Source organism: Ceratotherium simum, chromosome 2 (genome assembly GCF_057802395.1).
Source record: "Ceratotherium simum simum isolate JZ-2026a chromosome 2, ASM5780239v1, whole genome shotgun sequence".
In the NCBI taxonomy this organism is placed as follows: Eukaryota; Metazoa; Chordata; class Mammalia; order Perissodactyla; family Rhinocerotidae; genus Ceratotherium; species Ceratotherium simum.
Window position 1 is genome coordinate 38,034,081 of NC_141901.1, and position 28,000 is coordinate 38,062,080.

At 36.6% G+C, this 28,000-nt stretch overlaps 1 pseudogene; it reads right to left on the minus strand.

Annotated features, from left to right (window-relative positions):
- Positions 1-4: 4 nt before the first annotated feature.
- Positions 5-26,487, minus strand: LOC147917903 (T-cell surface glycoprotein CD1a-like; annotated as a pseudogene).
- Between the last annotated feature and the right edge of the window lie 1,513 nt (positions 26,488-28,000).

The window sequence follows — 28,000 nt, forward strand, 5'->3', positions numbered from 1 at the left end:
GTCATTAAATTTCCAGAAGTTTGGGATTACCCTCTGCTAAGAAGAAGTTAATGTCTTTCATCTTAAAATTACACATAACTTTTTAATAGTCAGTAGAGCAAAAATAGACATCTTAAAAATATAAAACCTCAAATCTTACTGTCTTTCCTGTCACATGGAATCTACATCTGTTTACACTACTGATTTAGGATTTAAAACAAAGGATCCTATAGATGGCCTGTCACATAGGTACAGAGTGAGGGTGCCTCCTCCTTTTATATCCTGGTTTGCTGGGATGCCATTGTTCTGCAGGAAGGCATCAGCTATCTGTCACCCACTTCATTTCAGCAGCTGCTCTTCACTGCTACAAGAGTTAGAAGGACAAATAAATAATTGCTTTCTCAGATCACCTATGATTTCCCCATTCAAATTTATAAACTATAGCCAGCTCTCCATTACCCTTAGAGATAAAATTGCAGCCATCCCAGAGTGCCTAGGACCATGAAAAATATAAAGACTAATCTCCGTATTGAGTTTAATTCATATATTCACTCACCAAAAAATCACTCAACACATGATTATGTGTTGAGTTTACATGATTTTAGGTTAACATAATCATGTTAACCTAAACATAGCCAAAATAAGAGGCAGAGAGGAATTTATTTTGGGATTTAAAAATTGCAGTTCAGGGTACACAGATTTTGGTGTCCTGCTAGGGAGGAAGAGGCAGGGGCTTTTAAAGGGAAAAGAAGATTTGCATTACAAAGAATATTAATTGGGGTTGGGAGCAGAAAGCTAATCTTGGCTAAACATAATTGATTACTAAGGCTACCTAGAGTAAGGCAAAAGTCCATCACTGTGATGTGTTGCAGGTTTCTCACAGACTTCTCAGAATATTTGCATCTTAACTCAGTTCAAAAGTTCATGTTCTGCCCAATGATGACTTGCATAAGACCCATTTCCTTAATGGCTTCCTAGCTATAATTTAAAGCCCTTAGGCATATGTGACCCCATTTGTTCCACTTTTCACATTTTCCCCTTTTGATTGAGATTTTTCTCTGAAAACATTGCTGATCAACCATGGATTTGTTTAGTTCCATTGTTGCTGGGATAGACCTGTCCCAGAAAGTCATGGCCCACATTAGGGGAAATTTCTTTTTTCATTTTTTTGATGGTTATTCTAAGGAGTCAGTGTCATAGGGGTGTCGTAAGGGTGAGACCACATTTAAGCAACAAGGTGGTGGTCAGAATATGGCTCTCAGGGAGTTTCCTTGCCTGGGAATTTCACCTAGTTACCTGAAGGTTCAGGTGAATAAGACTTATCTATCATTTCAATACATTGAGAGACCATGGTCTTAGTGTTTGTAGAAGATCTGGAGAAGATCTGAGTGTTTAGTAACATAAGAAGTTTAAATTCAAGTACACATGGCAAAATTACAATAATAAACACACAAAGTCCTTAAATTATATTCTGAAACCACCAGCTAACTAAGTGGGTCTTTCTTAGCAAGAATGTTGAGTAATTATCATGAGGTTCAATGAATTTCTCAGTGTGATAGAATAGGTCTATTATAAAGAACGTCAGTAATAAGGTTAGAGTGGTGTTGATGTATATACTGGCTTCGCTCTGAATCTTGGGAAAATTGTTAGCATCAGATGTTACCTGCTTCTCTTCCTAGTCAATTTGATTTAGAAGTCTCCAGTATTTGTACAGGACTGGATGTCAGATGTATCTACAAGGTTTAATGCCTTGTAGTTCTGTAGCAGCTTCAGCAGTCAGGAGCACTTGGTAAGGTCATTTCCAATGGGGCTCAAAGACTGTCTTCCTCTGATGATGCTCCCAGAATACTCAGTCACCAGGCTCTAGACTGTGACCAACAGAATCCTTTAAATTGAAATCCAGGAAAGCTTTTTAACCTGTTCATGATAGGCTTCAGCATAAGATATTAGAGACTTACAGTAGCTGGTCATACTGACATAAGACAAAAGGGGCTCAGCAGAAGGTTGTATACCAACAGACGTTGATCTGCTAGTGATTATCTCATGTGGAGTGAGTTTGTGTTTTCCAAAGGGGACACTGCAAACAGACCAAAGGCAACATCTTAGGCTAGAGGAGTCCACTCTACAGGTACACAACAAAATCTCAAAGCTTGTTAACAGGACTAGAATCTGATATCTACAAAGGTTCAAACATAATCATTCTTTCTGTAATTACCTCCATTTTTTAAATCAGTTATATTAAAACTAATTTGTTCATGTTAAAACTTGGCCTGATTATTTGTATAAGTAAGAGTGTCTGAATTTTGGAGGGACCAGGTAGAGAGAAAAAGCAAATGTTTCATCTTTGTTCACAAAGGTATCTTACCAAAGATAAATGATTTCTTTAAATATGGAAAGCAAAACATTAGAGCATCCTCTTCAGTTCATTGATGCTCCATGTAATTAATACTTGTTCTGCTTGAATCCAGTTTTTCCATTAGTTTTCTTGACTTTGCCTGATGATTCATGGTGATAGGAAAAGTGATAATTCCAAGCAGTTTGCAGGGTTTTTGTTAAGGTTCATATAATTTGCCCAGGGAAGTGAGTGCCTCCATCATTGGAGACTATGAAAGGTATATCCCAAGTGGGAAATGCATTTTCTAAGTTTCTTTGCCACCATAAGGGTATCAGCATTGTGGAAGTGGTAGGCTTTAAGCCATCCAGAGAACATAAATACAATTACAAGAACACATTGATAACCCATATTAAGAGTCAGTTGAATGAAATCCAGCTGCAGGTGCTCAAAGGCCCAGAAGGAGGTGGTCTGAGGCCTCAAGGGACAGAAACAGTTTTTCTTAATGCACTATGGTGGGTGAAGGGATACAAAAAACAAGAAATGCAGTTTTCCAGGGAGCAGGGAAGAGGCAAGCAGCCACCTTGGATTTCCCATAGCCCTGACTGATTGTTTACTGCCATTGTCTACCCATCCTAATTTCTCTAATTCAGAAAATGACTGTTGCCTTGTTACAAGAACCAGGATGGCAAAACTCTGCTAATGAGGGGCTATTCTTTGCAGAGGCAGAATGGACTTCATCCACACTTGCCAAACTTTATACATTATGTTGTTGCCACCTTTATATGAAAGTAAGCTAGGGCATTATCTTGATGCTCAGATTCAGTCCCTTTAGTGTAAGCCTCAATTTTGATGACCAAGACCCAGTTTAGTTATATGAGTTTCCTCACTATGAAGTATTTCTGCAAAAGCATCAGAGTAACTATAAATTATAAAAGACTTAAAAAGTTTCATTGCAATGCAATTGACAAAGAAATTTGGTTATTTCTATGACATATAGTATTTTAAGATAATAGCTAGAGATATGACTGATAATGTTATACCAGGACATATCCGATTTTTAAGAATTTCACATAATTTCCAGAATAATTATATACCTATGCAAATGCCGCATAAAGAAGCCTTAATGTTATTTTTTTATTTGACAGTACTTTCCATGTAATTTAACATATCAAATAAGCCTAATTAGTTTAACAAATCTTTTTGAATCCAGGTCAAAAAAGGCTTCATTTAGAATCTGATTTTGGGAAGTTTGTCAAAAATTTTTTAAAACACTTGGTCAAATAAGACAATAGGTCAGTGTGAAATAATAGTCAGTTATCCATTTAACCATGGTGACAATTAAAGACTTTTAGGCAAATATGAAAAGTTAAATTGTAATAAGAAAATTCTTAACTCTTATAATAAAAAACCTGATAAAAACAACACAGGAAATTACATTGATAAAACACAAAATCCCTGCCTGTGAGGAAGACGCCAAAAGTAAAGAAAAAAACATTTCATAATCTCTATATCAACAGCAGACTAAAAGCCAAAAAGAACCTTGTCCTTCTAACATAAAGAAAACTGAATTCTAAATTTGCATCAGCTTACTTTTGAGATTAAACTCATTTACTTCATTAAATTCATTCCAATCTTAGACAACTTGACTATGCAAAACTTCTTTACTCAGGGTTCCTTTTTCATAAACTTTCTGTAACATTCTTTTTTATATTCAGTATTGGTACTTTCCTCTTTCCCATAACCAGTTTTACTTTAGGACAAATTGACTTTCTTAACAAAATATATTCATTCTTTATACCTTCTTTTACTGAAATCATACATTTTCTCATACTATAAATTTTCAGTGTGCCACAAGACATGATTACTAATAGACCTAAATATCTTACAGACTTTTTTGTAGTAAGAAGCCAAAAGTAGACAAATGTATGTTTAGTAATCAATGTCTAATATTTTATATTATTTGGAAGTTATCTAGATAGTCAATAAATGTATGTCCTTTAACTTAATTTAGTAAAACTCTAAGGTTTCAAGTTACCAAAAGGCTTTGATGTTTTTAAGTACATATACCATAACACAAAATTATTGTTCAAAAGTTCACCCAAAAATATTTTACTTACATCTATTTAATTTACTTGTTCCCAATAATTATGTTTAGATTACCTATGAAACTTCATGACACATTAGAAAAAGTCATCCTTCATTTTTTTTGCTATCAAATTTTGTAACAGAAATAGCATAAATTTATTTGACTTTTAGTAAACCTAGGTGGAACAAAACTTTGTATTTAATGCTGATAACTGTAAAGATGGGCCTATATCAATTAACCCAACAAAATTAAATTATCTTTAATATCAAATATTTTCCTAGAACCTGTGATCCTGAAATTCAGATGGGTTAGTTTCTATTACATTTTTGAAAGTTTACTCATTTTACATGGTACTTGTTCATTTTTAAGGCATTGAATGAAGCTCTTTTATAAATTAGGAACTGGTGAAAAGGAATAGGTGGAAACTGAGGTGCCTCTATAGTTGCATTTTTTACAAAGTTTTGTAAGATGTAACTTAAATGACACCACAAGTTGATCCACCCATCCAACTATATTATCCTCAATTTGCTTCTTTCCCTCTGGGTATGTAGTTTTATTTTACTTTAGGGGAAAAAGCCTAAAAAATTCCTATCAGGCTCTAAATACTAGCTTCCAATTTTGCCAAAGTTTTTACTATAAAGTTATTAAATCCTTTCAAATATCTTACTGGGTTTCAGTCAGTACAAACAGTAAATATTCATGCTTGTATTAAACAAACCCATTAATTCTGATTTTTTTTTCCCGTAGCCTGTTTAAGGGAATAAGGTAGCACTTTACCAGGAAAACCCTCAGAGTCTTGTCAACTCTGGGAGCGGCCCATACTGTGCACATAAATATATGAATGGCAGGCAAGATCCTTTATTTGCTAGATACAAGCCAGGAAATTAAAAAAAAAAAAAAATACTACTACAAAACACATAGATATACTGGGTAAGGAAAAGTTTTAAAAATTTATACCTGAATACACCAACCTCACAAGATGATGAAGAAATCATCAAGAAACAAAACAAACAGGACATTGAAAACTACACAGGAAAATGGAAGCAGACACTTAGGCTTCCTAGGCCACTATGAAAAACAGTATGGAGATTTCTAAAAGAACTGAAAACAGAAATACCATAAGACCCAGCTACTCCACTGCTGGGTATTTACCCAAAGAACATGAAATCAATAATTCAAGAAGATTTATGCACCCCTATGTTCATCACAACTTTATTCAAATAGCCAAGATGAGGAAGCAACCCAAGTGCCCATCAACAGATGAATGGATAAAGAAGATGTGATATATATATACAATGGAATATACTCAGCCATAAAAAAAGACAAAATTGTGTCATATGTGACAACATCCACGGCCCTTGAGAGTATTATGCACAGCAAAATAAGTCAGCCAGAGGAAGGCCAATACCATATCATTTCACTCATATGTGGAAGATAAACAAACATAGACAAGGACAATAGATTAGTGGTTACCAGAGGAGAAGGGGATGGGGGAGGACAAAAAGGGTAAAGGGGCACATATATATGGTGACAGATAAAAACTGGACTCGTTGATCTGTGTGTCTGTTTTCTGCCAGTACCACATTGTCTTGATTACTATAGCTTTGTAGTATATTTAGAGTTCATGGAGTATAATACTTTCAGATGTGGTCTTTTTTCTCAGTATTGCTTTGGGTATTTAGTCTTTTGTTGTTCCAGGTAAATTTTAGGATTTTTTTTCTATTTCCATGAAGAATGTCGTTGGGATTCTGATTGGGATTGCATGGAATCTGGAGATTGCTTTAGGCAATATGGACGTTTTAACCATGTTTATTCTTCCAACCCATGAGCACATCTTTCCATTTCTTTATGTCTTTTTCAATTTGTTTTAATAAATTCTTATAGTTTTCAGTATATGAATCTTTCACCTCCTGGGTTGTATTGATTCCCAAGTATTTTTTCATTTTCGTTGTGTTTGTAAATGTCATTGTATTTTTTATTTCTCTTTCTGCTATTTCGTTCTTAGTATATAGAAACATAACTGATTTTTATATGTCAATTTTGTACCCTGCAACTTTACTGTATATGTTAATTATTTCTAACAGTTCTTGGTGTATTCTTTAGGGTTTTCTATATATAGAATCATATCATATACAAACCATGACAGTATTACTTCTTTCTCTCCAATCTGGATCCCATTTATTTCTTTTTATTGCCTAATCGCTCCAGCTAAGACTTCCAATATTATGTTGATAAGAGTGGCAAGAGTGAGCATCCTTGTCATGTTCCTGTCCTTAGAGGAATAAATTTCAGTTTTTTACCATTGCTTATGATGTTGACTGTGGATTCATCATAATTGGCCTTTATTACATTGAGGTACTTTCCTCCTATACCCATTTTATTGAGAGGTTTTATCATAAATGGGTGTTAAATCTTGTCTAATGCTTTCTCTGTGTCTATTGAGTTGATCACGTGATTTTTTTTCTTCATTTTGTTAATGTGGTGTATCATATTGATTGTTTTGCAGGTGTTGAACTATACCTATGTCCCTGGAATAAATTTCAATTGATAATGGTGTATGATCCTTTTCATGTATAGTTGTCTTCAATTTGCTAGTATTTTGTTGAGGATTTTTGCATCTATGTTCATCAGTGATATTGGCCTGTAATTTTCCTTCTTTGTGTTGTCCTTGTTGAGTTTTGGTATCAGAATAATGTTGGACTCATAAAGTGAGTTAGGAAGCATCCTGTCCTCTTCAATTTTTTGGAAGAGTTTGAGAAGGATAGATATTAAATTTTCTTTGAGTGTTTGGTAGAATTCACCAGAGCAGCTGTCTGGTCCTGTGCTTTTGTTTTTTAGGAGGTTTTTGATTACTGTTTCAATCTCTTTACTTGCAATTGGTTTATTCAGGTTCTCTATTTCTTTTGATTCCATTTTGGAAGGAAGTATGATTCTCAGAATTTATCCATTTCTTCTAGGTTATCAAATTTTTTGGCATACATCTTCTCATAGTATTCTCTTATAATCCTTTGTATTTCTGTGGTATCTCTTGTAATTTTTCCTTTCTTTTCTGATTTTATTTATTTGAGCCTGCTGTCTTTTGTTCTTAGTGAGTCTGGCTAAGGGTTTGTCAATTTTGTTTATCTTCTCAAAGAACCAGCTCTTAGTTTCATTGATCTTTTCTGTTGTTTTCTTAGTTTCTATTTTGTTCATTTCTGCTCTTTTATTATTTCCTTCTTTCTACTGCCTGGACTTTGTTTGTTCTTCTTTTTCTGGATCTTTTAGGTATAGTATAAGATTTCTTATTTGAGACTTTTCTCATTTTTGAGGTAGGCCTGTATTGCAATAAATTTCCCTCTTAATATTTTTGCTGCATCCCATAAGTGTTGATATTTCGTGTTTTCATTTTCATTAGTTTCCAAATGTTTTTTGATTTCTTCATTGATCCAATGGTTGTTTAGCAGCATGTTGTTTAGTCTCCACATATATGTGACTTTCCCAGATTTTTTCTTGTAGTTGATTTCTACTTTCATACCATTGTGGTCAGCAAAGGTGCTTGACATGATTTCAGTCCTCAAATTTATTGAGGCTTGCTTTGTTTCCCAACATATGGTCTATCTTTGAGAATGTTCCATGTACACTGGAGAAGAATGTGTACTCTGTTGATTTTTGATGGAATGTTCTATATATATCTATTAAGTCCATCTGGTCTAATGTTTCATTTAAGTTCACTGTTTCTGTGTTGACTTTCTGTCTAGATGATCTATCTGTTGACATAAGTGTGATGTTAATGTCCCCTACTATTATTGTCTTGCTATCAATTTCTCCATTTAGATCTGTTAGACCTTTATATACTTTGGTGCTCTTGTGCTAAGTGCATGTTTATTAATAAGTGTTATGTCTTCTTGTTGGAATGTCTTTTTTATGATTATATAATGTCAATCTTTATCTGTTATTATGTTTTTTTTAGCATGAAGTCTCCTTTGTCTAATATAAGTATAGCTACCCCTACTTTCTTTTGCCTGTGACTTTCTTGAAGTATCATCTTCCATCTCTTCACATTGAGCCTATGTTTGTCTTTAGAGCTGAGATGTGTTTCCTGGAGGTGGCATATTATTGAGTCTTGGTTTTTAATCCATCCAGCCACTCTATGTCTTGTGATTGGTGAATTCAATCCACTTACATTTAGAGTGATTATTGATACATGAGGGCTTAATATGGCCATTTTATTTTTTGGTTTCCAATTTTTCTATATCTCTATTGTTTCTTTTTCTTTGTATTTCTGTTTGCCGTTTCAGTTTGGTGGTTTTCTGTGTTTTTCCCCCTATATTCTCTTTATTTATGCTTTGTGATTCTGCTCTTTTTTTGTTTGTTTGTTTTGCAGTTACCATGAGGTTTGTATAAAAGATCTCGTAGAAGAAAGAGTCTTTTTTCTGATAGCCTCTTATCTCCACTAGCCTATGCAGGCTGTGTCCCTTTCCTCTTCCCCTACTATGTTTTTGTTGTCAAAAATTCTTCTTTTTTGTGTTGTGAGTTTGTGAGCAAATTGTATTGGTTATAGTTATTTTTAATGCTTTCTTCCCCTTTATTTTTCATCTTTTAATTAAATGTTTACTAACCTATTCTGCTATAGAGCTGCAATTTTCTGATTCTGTTTGTCTGTTTATTTCCTTGCTCAAGGTTTTATAAACATTTGGTTTTTAGTTTCACATAGCAGGGCTCCTTTCAGTGTATCTTGTAAGGAAGGTGTAGTGGTGATGAACTCCATCAGCTTTTGTTTTTCTGGGAAAGCTTTTATTTCTCTGTCATATCTGAAGGATAATTTCACTAGCTGATAGTGTTTGTCTTTCAGAATTTTGAATGTATCATTCCACTCTCTCCTAGCCTGTTGGATTTCTGCTGAAAGCCTGATGGGGATTCCTTTGCAGTTTATTTTGTTGTGCCTTGCTGCCCTTAATATTATTTATTTTTAATTGACCTTTGACATTTTTAATATTATATGCCTTGGAGAAGGTCTTTTTGCATTGAGGAAATTAGGAGTTTTGTTAGATTTATGTACTTCCATGTCTAGTTCCTTCATCAGATTTAGGAAGTTCTCAGCTATTATTTCTTTGAATATGCTCTCTGCTCCTTTCTTCCTCTCTTCTTCTTCTGGGATATCTATAATACTTATGTTACTTTTTGTAATTGAGTTGGATATTTCTCAATGAAAATTTCTTCATTTTTTAAAAATTTTAGTTCTCTCTACTCCTCCACCTGACTCATTTCTAGATTTCCAACCTCAGGCTCACTAATTCTCTAGTCCTTATGGTCTGCTCTATTTTAATGTTCTCTACATTATTTTTTCATCTCATTAATTGTGTTCTTCATCTCCAGAATTTCTGTTTTTTTTATTTTATTTATTTTTTTAGAGTTTCAACCTCTTTAGTGAAGTACTCTTTCTGCTCATTAATTTTATTCCTGAGCTCATCAAATTGTCTTTCTGAATTTTCTTATAACTCATTGTGTTTCTTTATGACAGCTATTTTGAATTCTCTCTCAGTCATATTGTAATCTTCTGTAACTTCAAGTTTGATTTATGGAGAGCTGTCATTCTCTTTCTGTTCTGCCATATTACTGTAGTTCTTCATGGTGTTTGATGATTTGATTCTTTGCCAGTGCATTTGTGGTAGTAACCACCTTTCTTATTTGGGTGTGTCTTTGGTTACTTTGGTTCTGTACTTTGGTTCTGGTTATATTTGAAAGCCTGCACTTCCCACCCTCCACTGCCTCTACCAGGGGCAATGTCAGTGCCCTTGTTTTGCCGCTTGTGTCTCTGGGGTTGCTAGTGCCTTCACTTTAGTCTCAAGTGTCACCACTGTTGTCACCAGGCTGTGAGCACTTCTACTGCTTCTGGGCTTACCTGGGTCTAATGTTCCTCCCCTGCCTCTCCATGAGTTCTCCATGGGCTTGATTGTTGTTGCCCTGTGCACCACCTGTGCTGCTGCTCCTTGGTTGTCTGGATACTGGTTTCACCACTGCCTGTGGTTCTGGGTTTACAGATGTCACTTTTGCTTCTGGAGACCCAGGGACCTGGGGAATTTTATGCAGTCCCCACTGCTGATGGAGCTGGTGTCAGGGATGCGATCACTGGGGGCTGAGTCACCAGTTCTGCTGTGGTCCCTGAAGCCTTTGGTCACAGGCTCCACCTGCCACTGCTGGGGGGAGCATGGCTAAGCAGGGAGAAGTTTTTGCTGTTGCTCACTGTGCAGACACTCATCTCTGGTGCTAGCTGGTATGTTTTGAAAACTCAGATTAGAGCGCCCCACCCCAGCTGAATTTGAGTTTTATATACTATCCCCATTGTTGGAAAGACCTGGCCACTGCCAGGGGATAGGGAGGTGGCATCTTGCTAAATCTTCTGGGAGACAGGCAGGAAGCAATCCAACCTGGACTCTCTGCCCCTGCTGGGTCCACTCACGGATTGGAGAGGCTAAGTCCACTAAGAGATGAGCAGGGAGCAAACCAACCTGCCTTTGGAGCCTCTGCCAGAACTTCTTATGGCTAAGTGGGATGAATCTGCAGGGAGATGGGCAGGGAGAAAGTCATGCCTATTTTCTACCAAGTGTGCAGGCCAGTGTGGGGATGCATACCCTGGATCACTGCTGTGGCAGGAGACTGCTTCCCTAGTTCCACTGCCTCCTAGAGTCCAGTCCACCCACCTTCACTTGTATAAATGCCTGGATCTCTTATGCATCCTGTTGTGCTGTGTAGGGATCCTCTGTTGGTCAATGGCTGTCTGATTCATTGTAACTTAGAGGAGAGAGACAAAGGGAACAACTCACTCTACCATGATGCTGATGTCACTGTCCCTATTTGTTCTTCCTTTAGAGCTTCCACTTCCCTGCCAAAATTCTCAATCTTGTTTTTAATCTCCTTGAGCATGCTAAGCCTACTTATTTAAAAGTCTCTACCTAACTCCATTATCTAGGACCCTGGTAAGTCTGTTTCTGTTCTCTGTTGTCCTTTTTTGTAAATTGTTCTTCATTTTATCTTGCCTCTTTATGTTTCTGGGTGGTGTTATGTTTTGTTTTTGTCTTTGTTTTTGTTTTTGAATGTTGATCATTTATATTTAAAAATATAGAAATGATTTAGGGCTTAAGATAATGTTATCTTCCTCCAGAACCATTTAAGTGAATTGACAATACAAAATTACCTTATTGATTTCAGATATTAAGAAAATTTGAAATTTAGTTACAGTCTCTGCAAAGGTTACTCTCCTTTAACTTCATACTTACTCCTAGGATTCAGCCCTTTAGTGTCACAAAACAAAATTCAAGCTCCAATGATATCTTTGAAGATTTATGAGGCTGCTGAAGGCTTTGCTGAGCTTCTCAGTCTCTTTAGCTGCCTCTCATGGAATCAGCGGATGCCCCTAGGGGAAAAACAGCCCCAAATGCAGAGCTTACCTCTGTGAGTTTCTGTCTTCTCCCAGATACTGACCCAGGAACTTGTCTCTCCTTTGTTGTTTCTTCAATGCCTTGAGGCAGCTTTTTTTCATATGTCTCTTGCTTTTTCTATTTGTCCTTGACAAGAGAGTTGGTCCAAATTAGGTAGTCTAGAGAAGGTCTCCTGTTTCTTTTTTTAATTGTTTACTAATTAAACTTACCATCCTTCCCTGAGTGAAACCACAATTTGTGTCTCAGTAATCTGGGCAACAGAGCTGGTGTAGACAAGTTGAGACTACATAGTGGGAGGTGATTCCTGAGCCTGTGTACAAGCCACATGAATACAAGGTTAGTTTCTTCATAGGTCTCCTTCTTGACCATGAAGCCAGTTCAAAATAATATAGGAGAGGAACCAAATTTGGGGCATCTCATCTAGGCTACACACGTAGTCTAGACTGAAAGCCAAGGCAAAAACTGGCACTAACTGTTTTTATGCCTAGTGTTTTAAAATAATCCTTATCTAAGAGCTCTCTGATTCCTTTAACAGGATCTTTGCCCCAGCCATTTTTGTTGAGTCAGCCTAATTGAAGGTCAGCGCTTATAGAATCTCATGCACATTGCCCAAGATTTGTTTTGGCAAATCTGTGTTTTCAATATTAACTTTATTTGTGAGGCTTGTGAATTTATTTAAGGCCCAGCAAGTTAATCTCTACTTCCATAAGAATACACTCTTGCTCTATTGGACACTGTAGCCAATCCAATTATACTCCCTTCAAAACAAATATGCTCATTCCCTCAGCTTAGGGGGTTATTGGCTGCTTACCGCTCTCAAGTATGTCCCTCTCCAGGAATTGCCTTCAGTGGAAAAGGGTTGCTTTGTCCAAGGGAATGTCCCTTCCCTCGGGAGAGCACACATCAAATGTTGGAGTAAAAAGGTACTGCCCCATTACCTGTTGTAGGAAATGTCTGAAGGGTCATCCTAGCTCCAGAACTCTCTGTGAGCTTGATTAAATCATCTGCTGCAACTACATCACAGTTCACCGACTCTGTCAGCTCATTTCTGCTTTCCTCACTCTTTTATAGGTGTTGTTATTGAGAGCACTCCCTAATAAATGTTCTACATGTAGAAGTCTATCTGAATCTGTTTCATCAAAAACTGACCTGACACAACTCTATATATAAACAGACACTACACTTGGACAAATCCATCCTAAACAGCAGCAATCTGACACAGTAAAAACCTCAAATGGACACTAGATGCAAATTCCTACCATTACCTGTCTAGGCCACAAAGATAAAGAGACCACTGTACAGCATATAAAAACCAGTCATGTTGAACTATATAGGGTAATGCACACCAGCAATGTCAAAACTGATGTTGTCATGCCCTAATTTCTAAAGCTGAAGGCCATTTGCTTTGGCTCTACCAAAAGATTCTCACACAGATTTATCCTCCTTTTCTGCAATATTTTTTCTCCATAGCTGTCTTCTTTCAAAGGCCCCAGTAGTCCCTTTGTTAATTGTCCACTGAATTGAATTTGTTTTCCTAAATTACGGCCATCAACCTTTCATCTTGTCAAAATTAGTGAAAATGTATGCTAAAAATTATTCCAACTTTGATTATAACTTCCTTGTTTATGATTTTAAGCTTAAACTCTTCCCTAGATTCAACATAGGTAGTTATATTTTCTACTTTGGATTTATCTCAGTAAAATGTGTTATGAAATATTTCACTCTACCATTTTCCCAGAGATTCACTCTGATTTCTAACATATTTCTTTCCATATAAATTTTGGAATGGCTGGTTTCATTTTCTATCTTGCTTTAGAAAATATACACATAATAATGAATTTATATAGATATAACATAGGTGTCATTGTCAAAAATTTGATTTAGCCTTAGCAAAAAATATATAACCCATACAGGTCATTACAGTGAGAAAAATAAAGAGCTACGGGTAAATATTTCATGAATTAAAATTATCAACCTTTAAGTAATATTCAGTCAACAACCTGAATTCATTAGGATCAAGTTGGTTTCACGTGTCAGAAAATTCAAATGAACAATATCTTTAAAAAAGTAGGCAATTCGTGGTTGTTTAGCATTCCATTGGTCAAGAACTTGGTTCTCGTTTCCTCTTTTTTTTTTTAATATTTTTTGTTTTGCTTTGTTTTATTTTGATCTTGAGCATGCTTGGTCCTCATTCCAAAGGCCATCCCATACTCTGAGATGGTTGCCAGAGGTCCTTCCATCAAATCCACATTTTTGCTGGCAATAAGGAGCTATGAGGAAGCTGCAAACATCTACCTCACACTGCTTCAGATCAACTTTGCAGAAGTTGTTCACTTCATTGGCCAGACTGCAGTCATACGACCACAACCAGCTAAAAGGGTGCCTAAGAGATGTAGCTTTACTTTGCCCAGCAATAATTAGGGGGTTGATTTCTTCTAGAGGAAGTGGAAAATAGATTCTGGATGACAACCAGTTATATAATGCCATTTGACAATTCATCTGTCCATTTAGCTATATAGGTATATAGCTGGTACCAGTTTCACTTAAATAGGTAACATGGAAATAACATTGTTCAAAAGCTCAAAGACCATAGGTGCTTTTCTCAGGACGCTTTGTATGAAAATTAGGGGTCATACTTGTTTTAAATGTTTTCCTGTCTAAAGTCAAATCTGACATTCTCCCGGAGATGGAATTGGTTGTGCATTGGGGATGGGGGAAGTTGTAGGGAGGCCAACAAGTGCCTCTGTCCAAGAATAGAACAGAAATTATATCTTAGGAAGACTCCTGATACTCTCTGTGGGTGTTACCAGCCTCTTGGCAGCAAAACAGAGATTCAAGCAACGGTTCTTGAGTAGATCTCCAGGAGCCACAAGAAATTTCCAGCTGACAATTCCACCCAGAGGTCAACTGATTATTAAAGTTACTGCTCTGCATTTAACAGACAATGTAAAACTGTTGTACATAAGGCATATATTAGAGTACATAAGGTAAAAGTCACTGCTGCTCAAAAATAATTATATTTGTTAAACATAAACAATATTTATGGGAGACTTAGAGTCTGTTCATTCCTATAGATAATGTAAAATCTATCCTTGAGTTTACCAGAGCATCAGAGAGCTGCACACCTGGACCAGAACATGTTGTGTTGTGGAGTTATTGTCCCCCTTTTTCACTTTAGGCAGATGTCATCACTTTACTTTAAGAGACTTAAAACAAATAGGCCTCTGAAACTTGTAAAATTTAATGAATGAACTTTTTTGAGAACATTGTTCACTGAACCAAATAGTTACTTCTTTATAAGAACTAAGACAATTTCTTTGTGGCCTCAGGACCAGGAATAGATATTCTTTTCCTGAGCTACTTATTTGCGTATATCTTCTAGACACTGTGAATATGTAATTAATTCTGTCTTCATAATCATCTTATAGTCCTCTAATAATTTACAGGCCACATATAGCCAGTGTATAGGGTATCATGACACTTTTTAAAATTTACTCCATTCTCAGCTTCATCATATTTTACTGGCCAGACATTCTCTTGGATTCTATTCCTATATTACTACTGATATATTTTAAATTTTAGGTGCATATTTTTATAAGTCATTTTCAATTATTTTTAGAGCTAACAAGTTATTATGAATTTAAGCATGGGTTTGTAAGCTGCTTGAGGATATGGGGGATGTCTAATTTTTTAATAATAACTAGGACACTGAAACTTTCTTTTAATCTCTACTGTCACCCAGTGGTAAAATGTAGACATTTAACCCAATCTGTAGCTTCTGATGACTATAAAACCCAGATATTTTCAACCAGAGGGTTTTGATGTTGCAGATATTTTGATATTGTTCTTACAAATATAAGTATTTTATAAAATATTATATATTTTTATGGTTTTTCCCCGAGAAGATACTTCCCATAGTGCAATCATTATCCCCATTCAGTTTCTGTTCCATAGAGCATCATTAAATATTCCCCAATTTTTGCTTTGTTGTGTTGTGTTTTGCCTTTGGAATCTTATGTGTAGCTTGTTGAGTTAATTTTTCTCCTCTATTTAAAAGCTCATGGATATTATTTGGTCCAAGCAGACCTCCTCTGTAAGCTCTTTTATTTATTTATTTATCCCTATTTCCTTCTTTTCACCACATTCTAATGTATTAATGTGTTATCCTTCTGTTTCTATGTGCTGTTATAAAATGTTCCGTTGTATGATGTGTACAACTTTAATGTCCACAAAAGGTATTACACCATATGCTTCCTTTATTGATGTATTTCATTCAGCACTCTTTTAAAGACCTTCCATGTTACTCTGTCTAGTCTGTTGTTTCTACCTGATGTGTAGAATCCCATAGTGTGCATCTACCACATTTTACTTATGTAGTCCCATAGAGATGAACATCTAGTATGCTTCCAACACCTCACTATTGTGAAAAATGCTGTGATAAACATCTTTATATATGATCCCTCTGGAGCTGGGTAAATATTTTCTATTATGCATATTCAGAAGTGGGATTGCAGGGTCAATATGTACATCATTAGACAAAATACTGCTGCAGACTCTCCAGAATTAATTCACCACCCTCAATGCATGGGAATTGCCACCTATCCTACATCCCTGCAAACACTGAGCTTCTACAACTTTCTGATTTTGCCAATTTGGGGATATAAAATGAGATCTTGTCTTAATTTGCATTTCTCTAATTACCAATGAGTTTGATACAACTTCAATTTCAAAAATAACATTATAGGTATGCTTCATTTGTTAATGTATTTCATTCAGCACTCTTTAAACCTTCCCATATTCCTCTGTGTATATATGTATAAAATACATGTACACATTTTATTTTTAGAATTTCAAATACTTCTCTCAATTTTTCACTCATTAATTTTGTTCAGTGTGTACTTTATTGAAGAGAAAGTCTTAATTTTATAAAGCAAAATTTAACAATTTTTACTTTTAGCTTACTTTAATTTTTTTTTTGCAAAAAACTATCAATTTTACACAGTTTGTGGTTCAGAAGCAACAATATGCAAAACAATGGAACAATATATGCTCCCCTTGCAACCTGGACATGCCCATGCCTTTCCTCCATGGGGTAGAGAATCCAGGACCCCTGTCCCTGCAGGAACTGACTTAGTTACAGGACCCTGGGAGGGGCTGAGCCCATAAGGGTCAAGGCAGGTAGTGAGAGGTACCATCACCCTCAGAGGCCCACTGTGTAACTGGAACTGTGTATGGATGTATGGAGAGTGGTGGGCAGGAACCACTATGGGCCTTTTCTCCCCAATCCTCTAGAATTTCCAAATTTGGAATTTAGTTTAAGAAATAATTCCTCACTAATGGGTCATAAAGATATTCGCTGTATTATATGCTGCTAACTTTGTAGTATTAATTTTTGCATTTAGGACTTTATTCCATCGTGAGTAAACCTTTTCTCATCTTTTTCAAAAATGATTTAGATATTCGTAGTCATTTATTCTTCCAGATAATATAAAAAATATTTACTAAGTACCTCCAAAAACCTGCTGGAATTTCAATTAGGAATTTACTGAAATTATAGAATAATTTTTAAAAACTATAATTTTTTATAAGAACTCCTTCCATACAAATCCAATTTGTCAGAAATATTTTTATGATCTTTAATACTATTCAGAAGTTCTCTGTAGAATTCTTGTATATTCTTTCTTCAGCTAGTTTTTAACAATTTTATGGACTTTGTTGCTATTATAAATAGTATCTTATTTTCTTTTATTTGTTTATTTTTTGTAAAAAAAATGGTTGTTGATATTTTAATACTTAGTTTGTGTCTAGATAACTTCCTAAATTTTAATGATAGATCTAATGGTTTGCTTTTTATTTTATTAGTTTCGTAGGTAGAAATCATATCATCTGAAAAAAATACCTATTCCTCTGGAATCCTTACAGTTTTATTTATATGTTAAATTTACAACCAGATAAGTTCCTGAGCTCTCTGATTATTCCTAATATTTTGCAAATTATTTTATATATAATCACATAAGCTGCAAATAATGGTAAATTTTTCTTTAATAACTATATTCATACCTCCTTATTTTTCTTGCCTTACTGGATTAATTAGGACTTTTAGTGTTCTACTGAAGAGTGATGACTATAGTAGACAGAAATGTTGTTCTTGATTTTCACTGGAATACTTTAAATCTTCAAAATTAAATATATCTCATGTAGGTTGTTTGTTGGTAGTGGAAGTTTCCTTCTATTCTAGGTTGTTAGTATTTTATCAAAATGGACATTTAAATACATCAAATGCTTTTCCTGTAATTCTGGAGATGATTGTATGGTTTTAATCCTTAATCTGTTGAAGTAAGTGATTCTATTAAGAGATTGTTAATAGTAAACATTCCTTGCATTGTATAGATAAAATCGCAGTTCACTTGGTGCTGATTTTGTTTGTAAATATTTTATTTGAATCTATGTACATAATTTATGAGTAAAGACACATAAATGAAATTACTTGATAATTACTATTTTAATATTTGTTTTGTTTTTTTTCTGGAAGAATTCTTGCTGATTTTGATGTCATAAAAATTTTGCTTCAAAGTTAGTTGGGATTATGTTCCATCTGTTCCTCTACCTGGAACAAAGTATATGAAATATGATTACCTGCTGCTCCATGTAGTCTGGACCTAGGACTTTGTGCAACTCGTAAAAACTTTGACTACTTGTTCATTTCTCTTAAAAATTACTTATAAATTCAGATTTTATCCCTCTCCTAGGATTTTATAACTAAAATTGTACCTATAACAAAAATGTTCATATTAATTATACATGGTATTTTCTTATTTTAATTGTACATTGCTTATCTGTAATATGTCTACTTTTCTAATAATATTAATCTTTTAATCAGTTTAAGAGAGGTTTTTGTATTTTTATAAATTTTCTAAAAAGCCAGGCTTTAGTGTTGTCAGTCAACTTTATCAGTTTCTTGTTTTGATTTTTTTTTAATTTTAGTACTTTTAAATTAATTTTCTAACTTCTATATTTTTGTTAATTTTGTTGTTCTTTTTCTAGCTTCCTGTCTTGTTTACAAATACATGCTTTAAAGCTCTAAATTTCCCTACATATGTCATTTTAGAATCACTCATAAACTGGAAAAAGACAATATGTGCTCACCTGTGTAAAAACAATGCGTGGTAAAAAAGCTAATCCTTAGTGACCATTGTTTAAAAATCTCAGAAAAATTAAAATTAAACAAAAGCAGAAATGTGTGAGTGCAGATACATACTTTGTTCACAGTCCATATCTGCTTCCCGTTTTAAATACTGAGGTACTGAATTTACAAATCACCACGGAAAATGGAACATAGCATAAATAAATCATTTCACAAAATTATAGACCGCGTCAATTATCGAATTCATCAGCGAATGTTTCTAGCCCCAAAACTAACATCACACAGAAAATGAATTTCAAAGCAAGAATGGCTAATACTAATTTTCTTGATACGTGATATAGATTGGTTTTTCCTTTGTTCTTGCTAAAATTCCTCCTATTCTCTTACTCCTGCCTGTGATGAAAAATATGTTTGTGTGTAGATGTAGCCAGGTCTCTTTGAAGAAGAAATTTCCCCTCCCTTGTTTTTCCCTGTATGGTGTAGCCCTGCACTCACAAGTTCTCTTTTAATCCTTCTTTCTATAATTGAGAAATTTCCTATAGACTTCCAGCCTGCTGCTAACTGGGTCAGTTAAACTTCTCATGTGTGAATAAGAAAAGGAATTTTTTGAAGATGACTATTAACAACTAAAATAATAATTAAAGAATTCATAATTAAATGATTATAAGTAGTAAATATAAATATTTATAAATGTGATGATGCAAGAGGTGTTACATCCTCTCTCATTTACAAAGTTGACTATAGTTATCTGGTTATATGTCTGGATTTCCTTAAAAAAAAATTCCTACATACCGTTAAAAAGTTTAGACAAAATTAAAATCTAATTAATAAGTTAGAAAAACATCAAAAACTAAGTTACACTCTTTTACTGTTCAACACAATTTCACACTTAAATTATCATCTTTTAAGTTGATCAAAGTATTTTATACAAATAATCAGAAGATGGGACACAGGTGGGCCCAATACTCAGCACCTTACATGTTCTTACAAATGGAGGGGCTTTGTCATAAACTCACTTACCCACTTTCCTGGTCGGCCTACTAATTCTGACAATACAGCCAACTTCTTCCAATTGTGAAATCCCAAGAAGCTTATATTTCAGCTTCTATTTTCTTCAAGTCCAGTTACAAAGCTGTCTCACATTTTATACTAGTGTCTACATCCTTTCTTGAGGAGATTCTCGGTAGTTGAAATTTCTATCCCCTGAACATGAGCCCACTGTGGATGAGGCAGAGTGTTTGTTGAGGAAACCAACAGGAATGGATACCAGGAGAGAGTAAAGCCCTTAATTATCCTATGTTGAGGTTGTTAAACCTACCAATAGAGAAAGGAAGAAATAATTTTCAGAGATCTTATAGAGAATAACTTAGTAAACAGAAAAGCTGGGTAAGAAAGGCTACAAAGAACTCTGAAGCTTGACTCTGCGTGAGTAAACATAGACATAAAAAAAGGAATGAGCTTGGAAGAAGAGATTACTCATTGTATTTTAAATACTTGGAGACAGAGCTGCTTCTCATATATCTGGAACCAAGCTCAGTGACTATGTTTACCATACAAATAGGAAATGCTGAACATATGATGAATGAATGAACAGATGAAAGAACAAACTGATTGTGTCAGGAAGAAAGTCACAGAAAATGTCTTGCATTTTGACTATTTAACTGTCTTTGCCACAGAATTTCATGGTTTGTACCCCATACCATAAGATCCAGGACAAGAGAGAGCATCTCCTTCCCCTACATTCAAACACAAGAATCAGGCTTCATATAAACAAACTTCTGCCACCTTAGAGCAGATACCTAGCCTTAAGCCATCACTGAACAAGGATAAGTGGGATCTATATCAAGATTTGGCTTAAATTATTGATTATCTATTCATCCTTTAGCCTATCACTTCATCAAGGATGCTTTCTCATGATTGCTTTAGGCTGATCAGAGTCCAGGTCTACAGATGAGGATGGAGTCAACCAATCAAAAATCACATGGCTGCTATGCCAGGGTGACAAGGTAGATTGGAGGCTAGAGAAGCAACCAACCAGTTTAATCCAAGCAGGAAGACTGTGGTGGGCCCACTGTTTGCTCTCCTCTGTCCCATAGTTTTCACCTTTTCTGCCTCTCCCATCTCAACTCTATTTTCCAAAAATTTCCACATGTTCAGCTTCTATGACCAGCACTTGGACCGGTCCCTCTAGATGTTTTCTTTGCCCTAGACCCCCATCTCAGCTCCTTAAACAAATTACAGTGAAGTCCCTTTCCCCTAGCTCAACTCAAAGAAATTGCTATACTAAGAATCTAAGGTAGAAACAACAATGAAAGCAGTAAACTATAGAATCAAATTAGGAAGGCAAATTTTCCAAGCTCAGAAGAGAGTGATGATCTTTCTCTCCCTCACTACTTTACACTCATTGCGTCCCTGCTGCATGGTAAGAGCTTAAGAATTATTTATTGAATTAATTAATGAATCCTAAAATAATTGAAGTCTACTCGTGGATATCTCAAATCACACTTTTATTCAGGGTCATTAGTCATAAAAAATCAATCTTCATTAGACATGATTTATATATTTGCTAATTAGCCTAGTTGTTAAAATTGTGTAACTCCCAATTCAATACTCACAACACTATCAGTCATTCACAGATGAGCACAGACTGGCACAAACTGTATCACCTTCCTCATAGGTTTCCAGCTGAGGTCAAACCAGGTGACACTCTGTCTCCTCGTTTCAGCTCTCACACTGTAAACAAGTGTCCTTTTCACTGTCTCTTTACTGCCACATTTTCTGCTTTTTTGTGCTCTTGGTTAGTTATTTTGCTGTTTAAAATGGCCCTGAAGCATAGTGCTGAAGTGCTGTCTAGTGTTCCTAAGCAGGAGAAGGCTGTGATATGCCTTATGGAGAAAATTCACACAGAGATAAGCTTTATTCAGGCACGAGTGATAGTTTTATAGGCCATGAGTTCAGTGTTAATGGATTAACAATGCAGTAACTCCAGAAAAAGAAAGAAGAAATTCACTGATCTGTATATGGAATCACCCAGAGAGTGCTAAAGTAATATCCATAATGCTATGATGAAGCTATGCAAAGATGGAAAGGGAGCTAGATTTGTGGATTCATGAGATGATGACTGCTTTCTGTTTGTTTGTTTGTTTGTTTGTTTTAAAGGTAGAGTGGACAGCAGAGCTGTGTGGATGAAAGCCCAAGAATTTTACCATCACATTACCCAGGGTGTGGAAAATGTGAAACACTTCTAGGCTTATGTTTTATTAAAAAGAAATACTGCATAAACCAATGTTACTGCAATAAACAAAAAATTAAATGCGAAAAAAAAAAAAAAAAAAAAGAAATACTGCATAAAATACATAAATTATTCGGAAATATATATGTATTAAACAAGGTGTCTTTAAACAGAAATATACATAAAACAAGGCTATGTATTCATCAGTTGACACAAATGTTGTGACCAGAGGCTCACAGGAACCTAATTGTATATGTCCCATAGGAGTAATAGCTCAATATTTACTAACTCAGTGTTCACAGTGACTTTAACACAACAGCCATGAGTAACAAGAATGTACTGTAGGTAATCTCCTTGCCTTGATCTCACATCAATCCTGAGGACCAACACTCTTGTTCTCTTTTCTTACCCATCTTCTTTTCTCTTCAGTAGCACACTTGTACTACTACCTCTCAGGCATCACCTATATCAGTGATTCTCAAATTTTGATACACCTATGAATCCTCTACTGATTTGATAAATGCAAAGTATGATTAAGTCCGAGACCCAAGATTCTATATTTCTAACAAGCTCTAAGATATTAACTCTGCTGCATGTTCTGGAACCACACTGGATACCAATGGCATAAATGCTGCCTTCCTCTTTTTGTTTACAATACTTGGAGCAATGGTTTCACTCGAATAGGTCTCTTATAGTTAAATAATAAGAATGGCCAGAGGCAACATTCTGTTTCTCCTCAGGAGCTCAGAAAGTCACCAAGGAACTAGGAAAGTGCAAATCTTTTGGCCAAATGAGAAGACTTTTAACAAGATGAGCATCAAATGTCTCACTACTATAAACATGTCAGGAAGGAAAAGAGCAAGAAAAGACTATAAATTTGGTGTAACTTCAACTCACATTTTTATTGAGAACATATTACATGCAGGTAAGACACTTCGCCAATGATACAAATATTAAAAAATGTAAGCTTTCTCTCAAGAAGCTTCAAAATTATAAGGGGAAAAGGGATCTAAATAGCTGCAACACAGGGCAGTAAGTGAAGAGTAGATTTGGCAAAGTACAGTTCAACTGTGCTGGGAGTTCAAACAAGGAAAACACTGCTTCCATTGTAAATCACGGAGGGCCATCTGGAAGAAGTGACATCTGAAATGGGTCTGATGATCCAATAATATTTGAATATGTGGAGATTGCTAGGACCTCATCTATTCAGAGTTAAAATCTGAATTTTGAATTCTCAGAACCCAAGTCATAACAACAAATCTTGTAAAATTACCTTTAGAATATATTGACAACTAATCATTAACCAGAAATAAACAACAACAACAGAGTTATACGAGAAGAGTTGAATGGAAGTCATTACCATGTTGCATTTAGATATGTCCTGGGTCCCTGGGCTGCTGTGATCTCATTCCAAAGGAATGAGAGTGCTTCCAGGTTGATAGGGTGTCCTGACAAGGACAGAGAAGGAAGTCACTGTGCATGAGGGGGAGGTGAGAAGTGAGGAGAAATAAGGAAGGGGACTGGGAGGAGGAGAACTGAGGAGAAAGAAAACAAAAAAAGATGGAAAGACAAGTGGCTCAGTGGGGAAAAGAGCAGCAAGGATGGATACAAAGAACTCACCAGCACTTCCTAAGCCAAAATGCAAGACCTGTCAGAAGCACCAGGGGCACTATCACTGCCAAGAAGATCAAGCCCACGGAGTTGCGATGTTCTGTGGATTTGGGTGAACACAAGGGTGTCATTTAAAATCCACCCTTTGTTTTACTGCATTTCCCTGGTCTTCCTTTGTTCATTTGAGTGTTTGCCTCACCAATCTCCTTTCCTCCTGTTTCTTACCTCATCCCTCTTCAGAGACAAATCCTTTGTCTAACCTTTAACATCCTCCTATATCTGCACGTCCCTCATTTTCCATTCTTCTATTTCTTGGAATACTTAATTTCATTTATTTTGGGTCTGAAGCCCCTAGAGCCCAAATTCCATCTGGCCCTCCTAGTCTGCTTGAGGACCACCTACTCCCATTCCCAGCTTGGGCACTAGTTCTTTCTTACCCCAGTAGAGGATGATATCCTGGCCTCCTAGACTGCCGTGCCTCACATGGCAAGACAGGCCAGTGGCCTCAGTGGCCTCGACATCTAAAGACTTCCGAAGATACCATGTCCCATCCGCATTGGGCAAGACATCACCTCGCTGAGTACGCAGATGCTCCTGCTCTCCCCGCATCCACACCACCCAAATAGGCTTTGGGTGGAAGCCAGAGACATGACAAACCAGCATCAGACGGCCAGGACCTGGCCTGGGGCCGGTGGACAGCCAGGCATCTGGCCTTACTGCAGAAGACAGGAAAGATAATTCAGATGAGGACTCTACCACATACTTAGAGGTTCAGATCTTCACATCAATTTAGATAGATACAACTTTCCCATCTCTAGCAATATGTCACCCATTATTTTCTCTCCCTCTTGGCTCCTTATTAGGAAAGTAGAGATGGCATGGTGAGAATGTGTGATTTTAAAATAGAGAATTCATGGAGGATAGGTGGGGGACTGACCTTGTCGCTGGAGATCTGCCTTTCCTGCATCAAGAAGTCCCAAGAGGAAACGTGGGCAGGTGTCACTGAGGAGCCTCTGTATTATTTCCAGGGTTATTTGGTCCCAATTGAATAGTCTGCAGACATGCTGAGCCCTACTTCCACCCTTTGGAGATGGCAACCATGAATTGTTCTGGAAGCTCAGGAAATCTGATCCTTGATAAGCAACCCTCATGAAGCCTACTGAGGCTTTGCCATGGCACAGCTCACAGCCTCCTTCCATCTGCACCTCAAAGGGATCTGGGGAAGAGGGGTTGTGAATTAGAGGAAAGAGGGAGTAAAAAAGATAAAACAAAATGAGCAGAAGCAAAAGATCATAGAAGTAGAAGGGAGAAATTTAGGAGATTGAGGGAATGGAGCAAAGTTTGGTTTGAACAGAGGATCAGAATAAGAGGAACTGTTGGTAGTTGGAGGTGGAGGAAGAGAGGAATGACACGTTGAAAGAGGCAAATTGTTCAAAGAAGGCAACATGAATGGTGTGGGCAGAGAATAAACTAGGAGTGAGTGTGAGAGTGTTGGCATTATAATAACTAGGGTAAATGGAATGCAACAGGTTACAATGAATGTATCAACAGAGATTTCTGAAGAGATGGAATGAGGGAGAAAACCACACTTGAAGAGATGGAATGAGGGATAAAAATCACTCTTTGAATCAATCAAAGAATGAGGAAGCTGAAGGTATCTGGTTGGAGCCCAGGGAAAGGGGTGGTCACAGCAAACCACTAATGAAAGATAATAAGGCACAAGCCTGCAGTCAATGAGAGAGGAGTTTTAAGTAATAGAAGACTTGAAGCATTTGAAGAATCAAGATCTGGATTATACTCTCTGCCCAAAACTGTGTAATTGCAGTTTTATGATACGGGGAGATAAGGTTTAGAAGTCAGGGGAGGCTGTTTCCTAGAGGAATAAGAAACTCGTTGAGACAGGCACACCTCCCACCCATATCCCCAGTCCCTGTGGAGGGTACTAAACTCACATTCAAGCTTCCATTGACTGGCATGGTTGTCAAATGCCTGAAGAAATCCAACGGAGAACATACGAAATAATTTTTCCAGTTCTATGATCTCTTTGTTGCTGAAGTTGCCCTTGGACCATGGCCATAGGAAATAGATAGTGCCAGAGTTGTTCTCACACCCATGAGTCTGCAACTCACCCAACCAACCTGAGCCTTGATTTTGTACCCGGGAATGGTTGTAAAAGGATGAGATCTGGATGATTTTGAAGGAGACTGGCTCCTGAAACTCTGTGGCAAAAGAACAGATAAGATGAGGAGAAAAAAGGCATTGAGAAGGAGAAAGTATGGAGAAAGAAAGCTTCCACGTAGGGGAAACTCAGAATCTGAAGGAAAGGGGAGCCATAGTTATCTTAGGAGACATTTTCTGTCCCCCAGGGCCCCATGATTTATATTCAACCTTCAGGAGAGCACAGGGACCTGGTCAGGGATACTCTGAATGGAATGAGGCCGACACTGTCACTCTCCAGGTATATGCTGGGGAAACCCCCCACACACACACACACACACACAAACACACGCACATACACACAGACCCTCTTGCACCCAACTGGGCAGTTGCCAGAGTTCTTACCATCTTTACTGTCACTAGCTGGGAGGAGAACTGCTAGCAATGGAAGTTGCAGGAACAGCATTTCATTTGCAGATGTTCTTTCTTTCTCTCAGAAAAGTTGGTCTTTGATTTCTGTTCTAAGCAAACCAATCCCACAATACCTCTATTCTGACTTCCTTCTCCTTCCAACAGAAAACCTTTCCTTTAATTATTGTCTACAACAAAGAAAATCTACTCCTTTCCTAAACCCTGGACCACCTATTCAGACCATCATTTCCCTTCCAGTTCTTTGGACCGCCTACTCAGACTCATGGCCTCTCCAGTTCTGACTCTCCTCTCTGGCTTCCAGCTTCTCTCCTTGAACCAGCTTCCATCCTGTTCACCTTCCCCTAATTCAATAGCTGTGGACCAAGTCTTGTGTGGTATTGAAGTCACTGCACCTCTAGTGCATTTTCTTTCTCACTCATACAATAAAATCATAAAACTAAGTTGCTTCCCATTCCCGTACCTAATCTCCTGCCCTGCTTTCTTCTGTCACTCTGTCCTTCTCTTGTCCTGTTGAATATTTCCCAAATATTCGCTTCCCCTGTCTCACCCCCACCCCACCTCATTCACTTCTCTGACTTCTCATTGGTTGCTTTATTTTCTTTTTCAGAATCCCTATGATTGCCTTGTGTAACGGTATAAATTACCATCAATTCTTCATTATTCTTAGGGAAGAACCAGTAGCCATCACAGAGACCTCAGGGACATTGAAACACGGAAGGGAAAACGCCCTCTGCTTGGCTTGCATTGATATATATTCACTGACCAGTCACTTAGCACCTGCTGGATCAAGCATCTTGCTACGCTCATGAATATACAGTGGTTGACAATGTGATCACTTTATTCAAGGAACTTTTAGTCTACTTGAAAAGAAATATACTTAAGCCAAGAACTATAAATCTTGATGTGCTGAGTTTTCCTATAACGTATAGATTCTCTAGACAAAAATAAGCATGCTTAAAACAATAATTTCTAAAGTGGAGACCCTTAACTGATTTTTGTCCACTCATAATCTTGACTTCAGTGTTTGGCTGGGGGTGTTAGAAGTATATCCCTATTGTACTGGATCCCCAACATCTAACAGAGCACCTGGCAAGTGGTAGGCACTCAATGAATATTTTTGAATCATTGAATGAATTTGATTCAGGCATACAATTATTTTTTTAAATTATAGAGATTTTCAACATAAAATTTTTTTAAGACATCAGAATGTGTTCCTTCTAACCCTACTTGGTGAAATGAGGAACTTATACAGTTTTATTTAGGATGAAAGCACATGCTAATAAACATGAAGTTTATACAGGTAGTCCTGCTGTAAATCTCCTATTACTTGTAATAAGAAACCAGGGCCAGCCCCTGGCTGAGTGATTAATGTTCTGTGTGCTCCGCTTCGGCAGCCCAGCATCACAAGGTAGATCCTGGGCACAAACATACTCCACTCATGAGCCCTGCTGTGCAGGTATCCCACATACAAAAAATACAGGAAGTCTGGCACATATGTTAGCTCAGGGCTAATCTTCCTCAAGCGCAAAAAGAGGAAAATTGTCAATGGATGTTAGCTCAGGGCGAATCTTCCTCACCAGAAAAAAAAAAAAAAGAAACCAGTGAG